The sequence below is a fragment of the Meles meles genome, chromosome 2 (genome assembly GCF_922984935.1).
Source record: "Meles meles chromosome 2, mMelMel3.1 paternal haplotype, whole genome shotgun sequence".
Taxonomy (NCBI): Eukaryota; Metazoa; Chordata; class Mammalia; order Carnivora; family Mustelidae; genus Meles; species Meles meles.
The window spans coordinates 90,192,648-90,202,722 of record NC_060067.1 but is presented as its reverse complement, the minus strand read 5'-3'; the positions used below and the strand labels follow the sequence as shown (position 1 = coordinate 90,202,722).

General features: G+C 40.8%; 1 non-coding gene across 1 annotated transcript; it reads right to left on the bottom strand.

Moving 5' to 3' along the window:
• Window positions 1-8,707: 8,707 nt before the first annotated feature.
• LOC123937657 lies at window positions 8,708-8,847 on the bottom strand. The gene has a single exon (XR_006817514.1). It is a non-coding gene; the product is annotated as a U4 spliceosomal RNA (small nuclear RNA).
• Between the last annotated feature and the right edge of the window lie 1,228 nt (window positions 8,848-10,075).

Sequence of the window (10,075 nt, the reverse complement as noted above, 5' to 3'; positions counted from 1 at the left end):
TAAGCTGGGGGTGGTCATTCTCTTCAGAGACGGCCCTGGCCAGTCAGTCTGACTTCTAATGCTTGGCATAGAATAGAGCTTTGCATAACTTTAACTTTGTTTCAGTCTCATTCCCCTGGCCAATCAGTCTGACTTCTAATACTTACCATAAAATAAAGCTTTAAATAACTTCCACTTTGTCTCAGTCTCGTTTCATTTAATAACGGACCTAACAAGATATGTAGTACTGCTTTTGTTTACCATTCTGGCAGGAAAGGGAAATTCTATGGGCATTCATTTGATTCTTCCTATAGTGTCTTTACAAGTCAGAGAACCTTTGTAATGATTCTTCCAGTTGACAATTGTGTCCATTCAAATTATACATTCAATAACTTAGGAAAGAATCATAGGTGAAGCAGTAATTCAAATTTAGGCCAAAATTATAGAGATAGAGGGATGCCTGTGTGGCTCAGTGGGTTAAAGCCTCTGCCTTCGGCTCAGGTCATGATCCCAGGGTCCTGAGATCAAGCCCCACATCAGGCCCTCTGCTAGCCAGGGAGCCTGCTTCCCCACCCACACCTGCCTCTCTGCCTGCTTGTGACCTCAATCTCTCTGTCAAGTAAATAAATAAATAAATAAATAATCTTTTAAAAAAATTAAAGAGATAGAGATATATCACTTGACCACCATGAGCCCCACTTTGATGAGTGGACCATAATGGCATTTCAGTTCTCTTGGATTTAGCATTAATTCAGAGCCAGCATGTAACAATCTCTTCAAAAGTCTGGGTATTTCCTTTTTCCTACTGTTCATTCACTGTAGTAAAATGCTACAATTCCCTTCGGAGAAAGCTTGGAGGAAGATTTGCATTCTGAAAAATTTTCTGACATGCTTTTATAGCTCAAAAATATGTGGGATTTTGGTAAAAGCATTCATGGGAGAGCAAAAAGATAACAAAGTGTTCATTTTCTTTCATTCAAAAAATATTTGTTGAGTGCCCACTGTGTACCAGGCCTTACTAAAGTTGATGGATATGAAGAAGTGTATTCAATACCTTGCATTTTAGTAAGAAGTAAAATAATAAAATACTTCAGTATTTTTAGATTATGATAGGTTTACTAAAAATAAACAAGATGATTTGTTAGAACTATCAAAGGGAGATCTGGTGGGAGGCACATCAAACAGAGTGATTGGCAAAGACCAATCTGAAAATGTAAAATTGAGGTTAAAATGTGAAAGAAGCAATAGAACCAGTTATGACAAGAACTGAAAGAATAGGTTCCCAGGCAGAAAGAACGAGTCTCTCAGAGACCCTGAGTGAGGATGTGCCTGGGTGCTTGAAGTACTGTGAGCCAAAAAGGTGGTAGGAGGGGCACCTGGGTGGCTCAGTGGTTTAAGCCGCTGCCTTCGGCTCAGGTCATGATCTCGGGGTCCTGGGATCGAGTCCCGCATCGTGCTCTCTGCTCGGCAGGGAGCCTGCTTCCCTCTCACTCTCTCTGCCTGCCTCTCTGCCTACTTGTGATCTCTCTCTGTCCAATAAATAAATAAAAATCTTTAAAAAAAAAAAAAGGTGGTAGGAGATGAGGTTAGAAAGACAAGCAGAGGCCACCATAAGGTTCTTAGAAGCAAGAAATGTGTATAGTTATTTCTGCTATAACAAGACATATGCATTTTTTAAGATTTATTTTATTTATTTATTTGAGAAACAGAGAAATCATGAGCAGGGTAGGGGCAAAGGGAGAAGCAGACTCCTCGCTGAGCATGGAACCTGATGTGGGGTTCAATCCTAAGACCCTGAGATCATGACCTGAGCTGAAGGCAGATGTTTAACCGACTGACCCACCCAAGAGTCCCAAAACATATATATTTCTAAAAACCACTCTGCGATGCCAAATCACATCATAAAACCACAGGTTTTAAGGGAAAATACATGGCTAAAGGTAAAACACTGAAAAATTTTGTTGTAACACTTTAAAAACTGATTAAAACATAATAAAACAGCACATTTTTGCACGTGATTAGTGACATAAATACTACAATAACTACATACCTGAAGCTTACTCATGGAAGCAATCCTCAGAAGGGTTGCAGCTCTGAGTTTTGGGGTGGGGGAAGGAGGGTTATCCGAAACCTAGGGAAAGCAGTACACCTTATGTGGCCAGGTGTGGCCCATAACCCACAGTGAACCGAGGTAGCTGGGAGGGCACGGGGTTGAGGTGTGTGCATGCGCGCTGCTTTCACTGGGTGCAATTGCTGCATTCATCTGGTGTTTTTCAAACATTAGCAAATATGAAACTCACGGTGTCAAATATATCTATTGCTTTTTCAAAACAAGCCTTTGGCAGGACTGTTTTATTCCAATTGTAGGAGAAGCCACTTGGAGGTTTTAAAATAGTAAAGTGGCATAATGCAATTGTGCTTTAAAAGATCTCTTCAGCTTCTCTGTGGAGAATGATTATAGACCAGGATGAAGGGCATTTACTGAGTTGGAAAACACTGAGAAAGGAGCAGATTTCAAGGGAAGTGGTAGTGGGAATGACAAGTAGGCAGGTGGGTCTGCCTCCGACCTCACTGGAAAAGTCAGAATAGAAATATGACCTGCATCTGTGGAGTAGTTAATGCAGGGACCACCTGAGATAGTCTAGGGGCGTAGAAGGCCCAGGGCCTTTCTCATCACCACGAGCATGAAGTAGAGATGCTACACAGTTCTACTCTTATTCTGTTTGGGTATCAGGTTTCAACATAGAGTCACATCAAAAAACAGAAAAAAAACAGAGAAGGAGACAGAGGGGGGAGAGAAGTAAAGAGAAGGAAGGAAGGATGAGAGGGAGGGATGGAGGAAGGAAGGCAGGGAGGAAGGAAGGAAGAAAGAACAGAGAATACTATAAAATCCAGGTCCCTGGTGTATAATACGCTTTACAGTATAAAGCTGCAGCAACAGCATAACATTATTTACATTAGCATGACTAATGGCAGGTGCACTGCATTTTCAGACTGGGGTCTCTGCATCTAATTTGCAGGCTTCCTTTCCCCACACCCAGGACCACTTAAGCTACTTGCTAGCTCTCCCCTTTCCATCTTTAATTACAGTCCAGACCTTGGCACTCTGGGGCAAGCTGAACTTTGGCTTTCAGTATCAAACCAATCTTGCCACCAAGCCCAGTTCCTTTTAACCCCAATTCTAGTCATTGGTCGCTGTCCTTATCAGTCCTGTTTTAGGAACCTCCCTAATGACCGAATCTCAAATCTCTAAGACTGGTGGTCCACCTTGCGACAACCATTAGATTCTCCTGTTGTTTCTATGTCTGGTGCCGAGTTTCACAGGACAGGCAGCTGGGAAGGGAAGATGAACATGAAGTGGAGGGGAGCAAGGACAGCTACAACCTGCTGTCAGAGTCTAAGATTTTAACCTTCTTTCTAGCTAGTAAGTTGGCCTATTACTGTTCTGTGGATTCTGGTAGAAACACTATACTCCAAGGTCAGAGGAAAAAAAAAAAAACCTTATTACTCACAGTACAGCAAGCAGCAGAAACATCATGCTTGTCTCAGCTCTTCTCGCCCCCAAGTCCTATGGATGCAACACAGAGGTGCTCAGATGGGTACGGCATCTACAGGGAATTTGCATCACAGCTGAGAAACCCCGAATTTAGAGATTCATCAAAGGAACCACATACAGTAAGCTGTAAGCAAGTCTGTTCTTTATCCCAGAGTGAAATATTATCTAAACCTCAGGGTTGCTCACAGCAAGTAAGCACAACTCTGAGAAGTACCCAGGAAAGAGACTTGTATTCTCAGCATACCCAGCAAGAACATCAAGAGACACTCTTCGACCATGGGGGATTGCCTCTTCCAACATTTTTGAGGCCGAGCTGGAACCCATCTAGATGAACTAGAATCTGCCTTGGTCTTTCACTACCTCCAAGTCTTCAACTTCGATGATGATGAATGTGTCCTGCAGGAGACACTTGTGCCTTTCATCATAAAGCTAGCCATGCATTTGGCCCAGGAGTCGGGAAGGCTGAGGCAGGAGCTGCAGCTGATGCCAGCCCAGCTGCTGACCTGTGCGAACCAGCGGACAAGAGACAACACACGTGATCTACAACAGCCTCTCACTAAACGTAAAGAGCATAAAAAGCAAGATACCTGTTGTCCCACTTTTGCCTTCCAAACCTTATACAAAATCTCTCTCCTGACTCATGCTAACCCAAAACCATACGGGAAAAGGAATTCTAGAAAACACAATTTCAGTTTAGCTAAATTAACCTAATAACAATCTACACAGGCCATAGACAAATGGCCTCCATGTTACCCTCCTTCTGAGTCTTTTAAGTCCGATGGTCCATCTTTAAACAATTCCTATCATTCTCGTTTCATGGAGGAATGGCTGAGGATCAAAAGGACAATTGAAACAACTAGCCATGTTATTTCAGGGGTCCCTAGGAGCACCCCCAGTTTCAGTGATTCTCTAGGAGGGCTCACAGGTCTCAGCATAGTCATGTTCACAGCTAAGACTGAATACGGTGAAAGGATACAAAGCAAAATCAGCAACGTATGGGAAGACGTGTGGAAAAACAGGTACAAACTTCCAAGAGTCCTCTTCTAGTGAAGTCCTACGGGCTGCACTCAATTATCCCAGCAATAAGTTGTATCAAGACATGTGAAGTCTTGTGTGCCAGGGAAGCTCATTAGGGGCTCAATGCCTTGAGTTCTTCCTGGGGGCTGGTCATGTAGGCCCTCTCTGCCTAGATGTACCAAAATTTCAGACTCCCAGAAGGAAGGCAGGTGTTCAACAACCACATTGTACTGTTTAGGCACAGGGAACAACTCTTGTCAGTTGTAGGCATGATGGGAACCCTCTCAACACCCAGGTTGCCAGATGGCAACCAGAGGCCAATCTTGCAAGCCGACCTTTTTAAGGAGAGCAGTCTCAGTGCTGCTATGTTAACTGCTTTCTGTGCATATTTCTTGACATGGCAATAATCATGGCTCCATTACAACCAACGTGTTGTTCTCTTGGAGTTTGGGCATACTACATTCCCCTGGGGTTTTGGGTTTGTTGCTGTTGTTTTTATTGTTGTTGTTTGTTTGTTTTTCTTTTTTTACTTGTAAAAAGAAAACACCCTTTCTCCTCACATTTACCATAAGGAGGATTTTTCTCTAAACTCCCCTGTTCACTTCCTCCCTTTTCCCTTTACTCACACTGGTTGTGGAGAGGTGGAGTGAGTTAACTGATTGCTAAGTTTAGGAAAAATAACTGGGTGTGCTTGGTCAGGAACAGTGCAGCTCCTCTGACATATCATGGGATACATGCCCTCCCTGGGAGACCTCTACCATCTAAGACTATTGGTTTATCTGTCTAATTCTAGGGTTCAATATTAGCAAACCCAGGTGGTAGGTTATAGGTATATAGGTAGGTATATAGGTAGAGTCCCTACCCCAGCAATACAGGTAATTTTTGGACCTCTTCTGCCTTACTTTTTGTTGTAATTTACTAACCTGATCAGAACCAAGTAGAGAAGAGGATTTCTGTGCGTTGGAATCCCCTGGTAAACGTCAACAAAGAGAAGGAATGAGTATTTTGAAAATGGTACACATAAGTTGTTAGAGTGGTATTTTTTTCCTATCTTTATATCCTTAATCTTCTAAAATGTGATCCTATTATTTTGTAACTATAAAATATCATTTTCATAATAAGTAAATGAAAATTTTATGCTCAGAAAAAGTTCCTGATGTCTTTAAGTCAGAGGGGAACTAAGGCTAATCTTCAGTAAGCAGAGCAAAAATCACAAGAATAACATTGAATACTCCTTAAATCGTAATTTCATAAGATCTAGGATATATGTGCTTAAATGAATAACTAAATTACAAAGTTTTATGCAGGATGCCTGGGTGGCTCAGTTGGTTTAGGGTCCTACTCTTGATTTTGACTCGGGTCATGATCTCAGGGTTATAAGATCGAGCCCGGCTGTGAAATCCACACTCAGCAGAGTCTGCTTGAGATTCTCTCCCTCTCCCTATACTCTTCCACTCTGTTCCCTCATGCACACGCATGTGCACTCTCAATCTGTCTCTCTAAAATAAATACATAAATCTTTAAAAAATAATTTAAGTGTTATGTACCCTGAGCTTGAAGCAGATTAAAACATTTGTGCCCACCTTCATTGGCTTTGAATTCCTGTTTACCTCCTTACGCAAAAGATCGGAAAGCAAGAAGCCTTTGTAGAAATGTGTTGTTTTCAATCAATTCATCTTTGTGATTTAATTTTGCAGCCGAAAGTCCCGCTAACATTCTATCCAATACTTGTTTATTCAGCTTAGTATTTTTTAGAGAACCTCATATCATGGTTTGTTAAGCTTCTCTCTTCTTCATGCGGAACCATGTTTTATGAAAAATATGTATTATTGAATATTGGAATCAGATTCATTGTGGTGAGGTGCCCAGGCTATGAGAGAACAAAGGAATGGATCTCCCCATCCTTTCCCCAGGCTATGAGAGAACAAAGGAATGGATCTCCCCATCCTTTCCCGTTACAGGTAAAGAAGTCTTATGGGTATTGTTATGTGGAATCATCGGTTAGATTTGCATTAGCTAAATATTGTATGATGCTATTCCCTTAATAGAGCTAGCAATAGGGAAAACAAACTGCTTTCTTTTTTTTTAAGATTTTATTTATTTATTCGACAGAGAGAGAGTTCACAAGCAGGCAGAGAGGCAGGCAGAGAGGAGGGGGAAGCAGGCTCCCCGCGGAGCAGAGAGCCTGACGTGGGACTCGATCCCAGGACCCTGAGATCATAACTTGAGCCAAAGGCAGAGGCTTAACCCACTGAGCCACCCAGGCACCCCAACAAATTGCTTTCTTATTGGAACTTACATGCATATAGCTGGCATCACACCCACTTCCTACTTTCTCCATTTTCTTTCGCATTGACACAGAATGAAAGATTTATGTTGATCAGCACTCATGGTTACTGTAAAAGAAACTAGCTTAAGTAGAGGGTGATGTAGCTTTAGGCAGGGATGGATTGAATTGCTGATGGAACACTTCATCAGGACTTTATCTTCTCCATCTTCCTGCTCTGCTCCTTTTTGCTTTGGCTTCATTCTCAGCATGCTTTCTTCTATTCACTGGTAATGATAGCCACCAGCAGATCCTGGTTTAAATGGTAATATCAGCATACAAATTCAGAGAAAAGCTAAGTAACCTCTTTCTCCCAGAACCCATATTAAAAATTTAAAAGAGTGTTGACTAACATTGCTTGAAAGTCATGTCTGGACTCCATCCTGAGCCAATTTCACAGCCTGGAGGAAGGATTAAGTGTGGTCACAAAATATATAGTTCCTTAACATCACATGGTATGAGAGAAGAAGTTACCAAAATACAGGAATACTGAAAAATTTAAAAAAAAAAATTTTAATATGCTTATTAAAACATGGAATGGATACCCCTTCTCACCTTCCTCTTCACCAGATATGAAATGTTAATATACTAGACACCTCTTGGCTGGCTACCTATGGAGGTGGGTACCCAGTCATCTGACTGTTCCTTGTAGCTCTGCTACCAGCTACTTCTACGCATGCTGGAGTGATCAACCAACACCAGCTGGGCCACTCAAATATTTGAAAATTTGGACTTAAAGACAAAGAGACATGGGGCACTTGGGTGACTCAGCCAGTTAAACACCGGACTCTTAATTTTGGCTCAGGTCATGACCTCTGGGTCATGGGATCAAGCTTTGTGGTAAACTCTGTGCTGAGTGTGGAACCTGCTTGGGACTCTCTCTCCCTCTCCCACCATACCTCCCCCCTGCTGGTGCACATACTCTCACTCTTTCTGTGTATGTCCCTCTATCTCTCAAAAAAAAAAAAGACAAAGACAGTTGTTGGAATGGAATCATAGTAATGGCAATACACAAGGGGAGAATAACTGGGAGCCAACTCCAGAACCTCTAGACTTCTTCTTACTGGAAATAATGAATGTCCATATTGCTTAAGCCAGAAGTAGCTGGATTTTGTCTTACTTTTGTGTTAAATCAAACTAAGCAATATCTAAGGCAATCAGAGTTCATTTCTGCTACTTGCAGTGAAAGACCATAAACCCACAGACTGTGTGTTCTGCATGTTTCCAGTCTCACCAGCCAGAAATGAGGTCAGCTCCATATTAATGCCCTAAATACCCTTGCTCTGTCACCACACGTGTTTGACTAGCAGGATACCCATCTTATCCTGGCATTTCCTTCCTTAAGTGTTTTCTAAAATCCCACTGGAGCTCTTAGACGTCTTTTAAAATTTTTACTAGTTTTTTCACCTGCAAGGAGGTAATTTCAACAATGATTTTCTCATTGGTCTTAGATGATAGGGTCTTTGATGATAAAAGGAAGGTGTGTACATTTTGGGAAATTTGGAAAATAGACTAAAATGCAAAGACAAAAAAACTAAAATTTTACCTTTAAGAAATAATACTTTCATGAGTAGTTTATTTCCAGTATTCCTAATATTTTTATTGTGAAATATAACACCTGTGTAGAAGGGCAGAATGTAGACTTTTGAGAAATAACTACAAAACAAACATCTAGTAACCATCATCCAGGTCAAGAAATAAAAAAAATTACCATCACTTCAGAATCTCTCAAACATCTTTGCCCAGTTATAACCCCCTTCCTCCCTTGTAAGTAATGACCAACTTAACTTTTGTGATTATTTCTGTTGCTTTTCATTATAATTTTATCACCCAAGTATATATCACCAAAAATTTGATTTTAATTTTGTCTGCTTTTAAGCTTTATATAAATTAAATCATATTTTTCAATTAGCAATAATCACGCCTCGGATAAACCTCATAGGCTACGATACTGCCACTGCGCAAAGCTAAATTAAATCATATTTTTAATTTGATTTTTTCATTCAACAATATGTATGCCAGATTAATCCACATTCTTGAATGTAGCTGGAGTTTTTCTTTTCATTGGTGTATAATAATCCACTGCATGATACAGAAAAATTTGATTTATCCATTCTATTCTAGATAGACATATTGGTTATATCCAGTATAGTTCTTGAGTATTTTCTTTCTATGGTGGAATTATACTAACTATAGAAACGTATATTCTACTTTCATCATTTAAATTGTAGTGTATTTTCTCTTGTTACTAGAAGTTATTTAGAAATATTATATCTAATTTCTTTATCACATTTCATTATATGTATGTACTGTAATTTATTTAACCATCCCTCTGGGGTTCTCATTTAGATTGTTTCCAATTATTTGTCACTACAAGTAATGTTGTGGTTAACATTTTACACATAAGGATTTTTATCTGTATTTCAAAGCATTTCCTTAGGTCATTTCTCCAAAATAAAAATACTGTATCAATAGTATAAATATTTTAAAGTCAAAGTTCTCTCCAGAAGGGTGGTATTAATCAATGTAGGAGTTTCACCTCCTCCTTGCCAGCATTAAATGTGTGCTCACGTTCTCATGCATGCTTGCGCTCTCACTTGTTCTCTGTCTCTCTCTCTCACTCTCCCTCCCTCACTCCTTCTCTTCCTACCACCCTGTAATCTTCTTCAAGGGTTATGTTGCAAACTTTGCCCTAGAGCCTAGTCAAGTACAAAAAAAGCTGATCACCCTCTCCCAATCCCACCTCCCCCCAGCAACCCCATACAAGAAATGTGAACAGATTAAAGTACAAAGTATCTCTGTTTTCTTTGTGGCAGCCCAAGCAAGCAACAAATGGAAAGATGGTGCCTAATGACAGAAAATGGTCAGTGCGTAGTTGGAGGCTGACTGAATGAACTATAGGAAGGGCAACCAGGAGGACAAGGAAGTGTTCAAAGAGGTGGCCCCTTCAGGGGACACATGGACAGCAGCTTGCAGCTAAGTTTCCAGGAGAAGGTGTCACAAGTTTCCAGTGATACAGTAACATGGAATCTGAGAGATGGTATTTGCAGCATGCTAGCCATGATTACCTGGGAGACGTGCTATGCTCTAGTTGACTCACGGGACTACCAATGGGCAAAGAGAAGAGGCCAACACAAGACCAAGTTGCTAGAAACAGAAAGAAAACCAAAGTGAAGTTCCAGGAGTCTGGGCCATAA